General features: G+C 48.9%; 1 pseudogene; it reads right to left on the bottom strand.

The window, feature by feature from the left end:
• LOC103602023 overlaps window positions 1–5,468 on the bottom strand; it is a 10,946-nt pseudogene extending 5,478 nt beyond the window's left edge.
• Window positions 5,469–7,644: the final 2,176 nt, after the last annotated feature.

Here is a 7,644-nt window from a genome sequence, read left to right as displayed (position 1 = left end):
CGATCCATTGCCGGACACGGAAAAAGACAAAAAGACAAAAAAAAAAAAAAAGAAAGAAAAAGAAAGGGACATAACTACAGCTACAGTAGCAGAGATTTAAAAGATAATAGGAGACCATATACACAATTTTATGACAACAAATTTAAAACAGAGGTACAATAGACAAATTCCTGGAGAAGTAAAAATTTGTAGTATCAAAAAGTCAAGGACAGTATGAAAAATAAAAATTACAGAAAACACCACTTTAAAAACATAGATGTAAATGCCCTAAACAAAATATTAGCAAACTAAAGCTAGCAATNATAGGATACGAACCTGCGGCGGGAGCGCTGCTGCGCTCCTAGTGCCACACTCTCCCGAGTGCGCCACGGGCTCGGCCCTATTTTTCTATTTTTTAATTTGAATTTTATTTTGTGGTGGCTGACTGGTAAGGGGATCTGAACCCTTGACCTTCGTGTTCTCAGCACAACATTCTCCCAAGTGAGAGCAATATATTTAAATGATGATAAATATATCATAGCCAAGTTGAGGTTATTCTAGAAAGTTCAATTCAATATTAGAAAATCTGATACTGTAATTAATTATATCAATATGTTAGAGAAGAAAAAAGAAGTAAACATTCAATTTATACAGAAAACACATCTGATAATTCAATGATATTTTATGGTAAAAATTCTTAGCATACTGGCCAGCCACAAAAAAGTAATTCTTAGCAAACTGGGACGCGCCCCCTCCTGGACATGAGGAGTATCTACATGCTGTATTTAGAATTCGGTAAAAAAAAAAAAAAAAGTGTCTCTTTCCCCCCACTTATTTATTTATTCAATCATCTTCTGACTTTTATTTATTTATTTATTTATTTATTTATTTTAAAGATGACCGGTAAGGGGATCTTAACCCTTGACTTGGTGTTGTCAGCACCACGCTCACCCAGTGAGCTAACCGGCCATCCCTATATGGGATCCGAACCCGGGGCCTTGGTGTTATCAGCACCGCACTCTCCCGAGTGAGCCACGGGCCGGCCCCATCTTCTGACTTTTAAAGAAATTAAAACGGGCCGGCCCGGNGGCGGCACTCCCGCCCGAGGGTTCGGATCCCACATACGGACCGGTTCCCGCTCACTGGCTGAGCGAGGCGTGGGAGCAACCCCGAGGGTTGTGATCCCGTTGCCGGTCCCCGGTCCGGTACGGGCGCGACACTGAGGGTTGCGATCCGTTGCCGGACACGAAAAAAGACAAAAGACAAAAAAAATAAATAAAGAAAGAAATTAAAACATTTTTGTGGGTCCCTAAAAGTGTTGTGGGTCCTAGGTACTATCCTAGGTGGTACTGTGCCCAGTGGATAAGTAAGGGCAGAAACAAAGGAACAACTAACACCATTTTCAAAATAGTGTTTTTCTCTGCGAGGATGAGGAAAGGGGAGGCAGCGGGGGAGGGCCATGCAGAGGGTTTCAAAAGTACTGAATGGCCCCATTGAACTATTGATGGGTGCCTGGATGTTTGTTGTATTTTTACTATTTAAGTGGTGAATATATTTTTATATAGATATATGTATAAATACATATTATTTTATATGTATGTATACATACACACATATACATATATTCTTCTAAATGTATGAAACAACAGAAATGTCAAAATAAAGTGTGTAAGAGCCAGGTCATGTGGAGCCTTGTAGGCCAGGGCCTGCTGCAAACATCTAGGTGCATGGTCAACATGCGTGGAATAATTTACTGTCTGGTTCTGGGTCAGGTCCCTCTTGCTCACTCAAGCTCTGGCTGTCTGCCATCCCCCCACTACCCAGGAGTGGCTGGTGGAGGTTCTGGGATCCTTCCCCGGGCTCTCTGGCTGGACTGAGAGAAGTTTCCAGGCCCACAAGGGACTGCTGGGCCGGTCACAGCTGCTCAGTTGTAGGGTACTGAGGGACAAGGACTCTGCTAAGGGACACATCCCCAAACTCAGGGGCCAGAGGGACACATGACTCCGGGACAGACAACTGCCTGGGGCTTCTAGGGACCAGAGAGGAAGGCTTCTTCCCCAACTCTTAGGTGGGGGTGGCAGTTCAGGCTCCCCAGTTCCAGGGAATGGAAGGATCTATGCCCTGGGTTCAAGAGGACAAGTGGCATTCAGAAGGCTGGATCCCACATGGGATCTCCCAGATCACCAAAGACCCCATCAGGTCAGGGATCATTTGGTCTTGGAGCTGGGACCAAATGATCCCTAACCTGATGGGGTTATGCAGACCAGGTGACCAGGGTGGCTTGGTGACCAGCCTGAAGGGCCTTGTCTCTCTCTGATTCTGAAAAACCTCTGGGCCTTGGCCCATCTCAAGGGCTGTCATGGGTTGAGAAAGCCCAACAATAATGCAGACTAGATTTCCCACCAACCAGGTGGAATGAAGGCTCTGAGAGGGTTTAAAAACATAAACAGACCGTCTCTTGCCTACCTGAGTGTGTGCACCAGTATTCATACCCATTACACCTGCTTCTGCCTTTGTTCTCCCTCCTGTCTAGGACCCTCTAGGTCTGTCTCCACCTCTCTCCTCCTTCCTCCTATTCTGCCTGCCCCTCCTCAGCCTCCCTCCCTTGCCCCTGCCCCGCCTTCGCATTCACCGCCTCTGCCTCTGGGCCAGCTTCCAGCCCCACTATCAGGTTCCAAGGAAAAGAGGCTTTCGCTGTGAGCGCATCATATGCCAGGAGCGCGCCTCCATCCCCTTTCATCCCCCTCCTCCTGTACCTGAGGCAGAACACAGCAGCTGCCGCTGCACCCTGCCCCACGCAGGCTGGGAGGAAGCAACAGCAGGGCTCCGGCTGGGGTCAGATGTGGCATGTGGAGCTGCCTTTCCCTTTCTCCCTTTCGTGGGGCAGCAGAGCTCCAGTATTATTGAGCTCCTGTACTGGTGGCTCCACCAGGCAGAGTGCTGGGGACCCTCAGAACCAGCCTAGAAAAGTGGGACAAACTCAAGATCATTTAGGCGGAGGCTGAGCTGGACCAGGCTCTAAGCTCCCAGCCTCCCTCCTATCCCCTGACCTGAACCCCCAGGGTCAAACCTGGCAACCAGCCCCTTCCCCACTTTATAGGGAACCCTGCCCAGAGATACCCCATGATCTCCCTGGTCCTGACCTCTGCCCTCCATCCTTCATCCCTCTAGTCTGGGGGTCCCTGAGATCAGACCTGTGTTTCTCCCACCCCCTCAGACAGGGGCCCCTGAGGGCTGGATTCCACAGGGGAGGACTGAGAGCAAGGCTGGGTTTCCCTCAGATTGGGTGCTCCTTGAGGACGACTCTGAGTCTGCCCATCCCTGGGCCATGTCACCATTTCCCTTTATGTCTTCTCACTGCATTCTGCTTACGGTGTGAAAAGACAGGGCTTCCTTAGGGGAGGTGGCACAAGTGCAGGGCAGAGGGAGGTGGCACCCCCGCATCACCTCCACTCCCACACCAGTTCGGGAGCGAGCCCTCCTCTCCCCTCCCCTACCTTCCCTGTGATTTGGATGAGAATTGGGCAGGGTGGAAAGAAACCTGGGATGTGAGGAATCAATCTGGATTGAGTTACTTCTCCACGTGAAGCCTCAGTTTGCTCATCCATAAAATGGGTAGAATACTAGCTTCACATGATCTTCACACAGGCCACTTGTGGGTCTGCTTTTACCCCTTCACTGCTAGGGCTGGAAGGCAGATGGCTTCTCCCTGCTCCAGCTCTACCATCTTGTCTGACCCACAGCTCTTCAGTCTCCTAGCACTCCTCCATTGGGAAGCACTCCTCCATTGAGAAGCAGTCCTGGAATCCCTCCCTTGGGGTCCCAGAGGTCCCAGGACAACCTTCCAGTGAAGCACTAAGCTGTCACCTTTCACATGTTGGCATCTCTGGGTATGTTCTGTCTCCCCCACATGCTGTGGGCTCCCTGAGGTCACTCATCGAGTCTTATTTCTCTGTGTGTGCTGTGCTCCGCCTGGGGCAAGGCATGAAGTAGGAGCTCAGTGAAACTTCCCAGATCCCCCACCTTGATTACGACTCCCTCCCTATGCCCACCACCAGCCACCCAGCCTCACCATACCTACCAGGGACTCTGTGTCTCCACTGCTGCTGGCTCTCCCAAGCCCACTGTCCCCCTCAGTGTAGGCAAGAATGAATAAGTGGATTTCACCAGTGTGAAACTAAAGCCCAGAGAGGCAGAATCACGGCCCCAGCTCACAAAGTCACTAAATAGTATAGGCAGGACTTGAACCCAGCTCTATCTTGACACCACACAGAGGCCAGGTGAAGAAGCAGAGGCCCACTTTTGCCAGGGCCCACCACTTACTCGCTATGTGACCATTCCCCTCCTGGCCTTGTCAGTAAATTGAGGGGGCTGGATGAAGTTTCTTTCAGCACAAAGACTCTGAAAAATACTTCTCCTAGGGCTTGGAGCCAAATTTAGGGTCAAAGCAGCGTCCCCTGCCTCAACCTGACACAGGACACTTCCTCTGCCAGCAGCTCCCTCCAGGCCTAGCAACTGGGCGTAGCACTAGCTAAAGCCAGGGAGCCCCAGGAATTCCCCAGTTTCGGGTAAACCTGGGATCTCCCACTCAACAGCACAACCTAGGGTTCCAGAAGCCCCTACAGCCTAGCTCCTTAGAATTCTGGGGCTCCCACAGCACCTCCATCCACGGTCCAGAGCCCACTTCAGCTGCCCCTAACGCCCCAGGGTAACTCCCAGACTCCACTGGTTCTCTCTAGCCTCTAGGACACACCTTCCTCTGGCCAATGAAGGAAAGGGGAGAGGCAACTCTGAATGGTCATTGGCCCACTGTCTGACGTCTACAGACAACCTGACCAATCAGAGGAGCTGAGACAAGCTCGGCTCACACATGCGGCCCCATCCTACACCCCTCGCACCCTTCCACACACTGGCTTCCCTTTCAGTTGGTTCCATTTCATTTATTCCACTCGGAAGTCCAGGAAATTCTATCTGGGGAAAGAGGATACCCCTGGCAGGCAGGATTGGAGCTGATTACAGAAGGGAATTCTCAGGGAAGAACCCCCTGGGATCTGAGATGACCCCCAAGGGCCCTGTTTCCAGGGTACCCAGAGGAGCCACTGCTAAGAGATCAGGATCTAAACCAGAATGAATTTGGGCTCAGCTGTGGGCTCTGCCACTTACTAGCTGCGTGACTTTGGGCAAGTGGCTTAAATCTCTGAGCCTGTTTTCTTAGCTATAAAATGGAGGTTTAGGGCCGGCCCATGGCTCACTCGGGAGAGTGTGGTGCTGATAACACCAAGGCCACGGGTTCGGATCCCATGAATGGATGGCCGGTTAGCTCACTGGGTGAGTGTGGTGCAGACATCACCAAGTCAAGGGTTAAGATCCCCTTACCGGTCATCTTTTAAAAAAAAAAAAAAAATGGAGGTTTGGGATCTTTTCACTGAGTTATTGTGGGAAGTAAGTGGAATGACACAGAACATACCTAACACGTAGTAGGCGGTCATGGTAGTCATTTGTTCTACCGCTGATCCTCAGAGGCAGTGGTCTTGCCTTTGAGAGTCCTGGCCTCAGAATGGCTGGGGTTGGGGGGCAGATAGGGTTAAAATAAAATAGCTAACAAGTGTTTAGCACTTACCATGTGCTGGTCTCTGTTGTAATCACCACGTGAAACTATTATTACGCCCACTTTACAGGCAAGGAGTCTGGGGCACAGAGAAGGCAATAACTTGGCCAAAGTTATACAGCTAGTTAAGTGGTAAAGCTGGGGTACAATTTCAGGCCCTCTGGCTCCAGAATTCACACTCTAAACCACTGTACTATCCTGCCTTCCATTAAAATCATTTTTGGATAAAAAATGCTGAGGTTCAAACAGGTCAAGTTCCTACCAGCTGAACAGAGGCTCATCTAGCATTCCAACTCAGATCCTGTGACTCTGAAGTTCTGGCAATTTCCACCATTGTGTGCTGCCTCCTGGTGCCCTTATGGCAGAAGCACACCAGAGGCAAGCAGCAGACACCCTTGGAAGGGAGGAAGGGAGGCAGGCAGAGACTGCAGCCGGTGCCACACACCACAGCCCACATTTCCCTCACCCACCACCGCTTCTCCCAGCCCCCAAACTGCAGGTGTCTGAATGTCATCCATGTATACAATGGGATAGGTCTTGGCTATCTCCCAGATCCTCAAATTCAACAAATCTAACACGAAATTTTCATTCTTTTTTTTTTTAAAAAAAGATGACCGGTAAGGGGATCTCAACCCTTGGCTTGGTGTTGTCAGCACCACGCTCAGCCAGTGAGCAAACCGGCCATCCCTATATAGGATCCGAACCCACGGCCTTGGTGTTATCAGCACCGCACTCTACCGAGTGAGCCACGGGCCGGCCCGAAATTTTCATTCTCACACCCCAAACTTGTCCTCCTCAGCCATCTCCATCCATCCAGTAACACAAGCCAGAAACTCAGAGTCATCCTTGACAACCCCCTTCCCGCCAATCTGTCACCAGCCCAGGAGGCTGAATGGGCTGAGGAAGGTGGCCAGAAAAGTAAAAATTTAACAGAGCAGAGCAACAATGGTGAAAGTAGAGGATCAGGACAATGGCCTCAGGTCAAGGCTAAAAGGCAAAGCTGAGCTCAGGAGGCGGTGGTTACAAAGGCAGGCCTCTAATCTGCAGAAAGAAGCCCCAAAACAACTCTGCAGGCTTGAAGGAAGGCACAGAAAGGAGCACTGTATAGCAAGCCAGAAGGATTGGGTTCCCACCCAGCTCCACTACCCACTCACAGCAGGCCCTGGGTAAAAGGCTTAACCTTGATGGGCCTCAGTTTCCCAATCTGTAAAATGAATATGACAATGCCTACTTCATAGGGCTTTTTTTTTTTTTTTAAAGATGACCGGTAAGGGGATCTTAACCGTTGACTTGGTGTTGTCAGCATCACACTCTCCCAAGTGAGCTAACTGGCCATCCCTATATAGGGATCCGAACCTAAGGCCTTGGTGTTACCAGCACCGCACTCTCCCAAGTGAGCCACGGGCCGGCCCTCATAGGGCTTTTCTAAGAATCAAATAAAAATGTGTTTGTTTTGTAAACTGTTAAGGGAAGTGCACAGGAGAAGTGTGTTGTTATATGGAAAATTCACTCCAACAGACTCTTTCCTTTGTCATGCTAAATAGTGTCATGGGTTTTGTTTTGTTTTTNTTTTTAATTAATTAATTAATTTTAATTGACTAATACAAATTATATACACAGTTTTGTTTGTGGTAAAATATTATATATAACATAAAATTTATTTTTGGCAGCTGGCTGGAACAGGGATCTGAACCCTTTACCTAGGTGTTATTAGCATCATGCTATCCCGAGTGAGCCACGAGCCAGCCCTAAACCATTTTTAAGTATAAATTCAGTGACATGAATTACACTCACAATGTTTTGTAACCATCATCATCTCTACTTCCAAAACTATTTCATCGCCCCAAGCAGAAAATCTGCACCCATTCTCCCCTCCTGGTAACCTCTGATCTTTCTGTCTCTACGAACTTGACTATTCTAAATATTTCATAAAAGTGGAAGCATACATTTGCCTGTTTATGTCTGGCTTATTTCACTTAGCATAATGTCTTCAAGGTTCATCCATGTTGTGGCATGTGTCAGAACTTCATTCTTTTTATGTCTGAATAATATTCTGT

This window comes from Galeopterus variegatus, unplaced genomic scaffold (genome assembly GCF_000696425.1).
Source record: "Galeopterus variegatus unplaced genomic scaffold, G_variegatus-3.0.2 Scaffold109, whole genome shotgun sequence".
NCBI classification, from domain to species: Eukaryota; Metazoa; Chordata; class Mammalia; order Dermoptera; family Cynocephalidae; genus Galeopterus; species Galeopterus variegatus.
Note: the sequence above shows the minus strand (reverse complement) of the source record. Positions and strands in the feature narration are given on the sequence as shown.